Genomic DNA, 941 nt, shown 5'->3' with positions numbered 1-941 from the left:
CAATTTTCCGACTTTTTCTCACGAAAAGCATACAGGTTTTTTTTATTTCTAAACCTTCCCCGATCCACACAGAACATTCTCTGAAAATTTCATAAAGATTGGTGCAGTCGTTCTCTTAGCGTTACTAATAAACAAACATTCATTCGTTTGTATGGGAAAAAGAAAAGGGCTGTTTTTAGGGATTTTCCGGCAATTATTCCGTAAAAACAATCCTTGAGCCTCAACGAACATTTTAAAAAAAAGAATTGGCAAAATTGGTCCAGGCGTTTTTGAGTTATGCGCTTACCAACACATTTTTCGATTCATTTTTATATATAAGAGATATCAAGACATTTCCGAATAGAAGAAGTTCTCACAAACGGTTCACTGACGAAAGTTGAGAATAAACTCGTAAATGTTAATTTTGTTGTTGGCGGTGTTTTCACTGGCTGTACTGTATTTTCTGGGTTGAAAAGACTCTTTGGTCATTCTCCAAATAACCGACATGTTGCTTCCTATGGTGACATAATTACAAACGTATTTTATCGATTACACCAAACTGCAATACGCAACATTGACATGACTTTTGAATGTGAATTAGACAACAGTGGCGAATATGGTACGATCCATGTGTTGTCAACTTCGATACTCACGCCTCTAAATTGAATGCTAAATGTTCTGCCATTGTCGTCTGGTGAGCGACGCCGATAGAGTGGATATCCATCATTTCTAGTTTGTGGTTCCGAAAGAAAAACACGTGGATAATGTTTCGTGCATTTATTGATAGACATACAAACCGAAGTGAGTTTGTGGTGTCCGCAAGGTTCATGAACCTTCTTGGTTTTCATCACTTCGTATAATACTGGATCTTTCTTTGCATCAGGAATTGCCGCATGATTGAATGATTTCATCATATTGATCCGGTGCAACCACCTTCCACCATCCAAAGAAGAATGTGTACG

This window comes from Bactrocera dorsalis, chromosome 1 (assembly GCF_023373825.1).
Source record: "Bactrocera dorsalis isolate Fly_Bdor chromosome 1, ASM2337382v1, whole genome shotgun sequence".
Lineage (NCBI taxonomy): Eukaryota > Metazoa > Arthropoda > Insecta > Diptera > Tephritidae > Bactrocera > Bactrocera dorsalis.
This window is presented reverse-complemented; position numbering follows the sequence as displayed.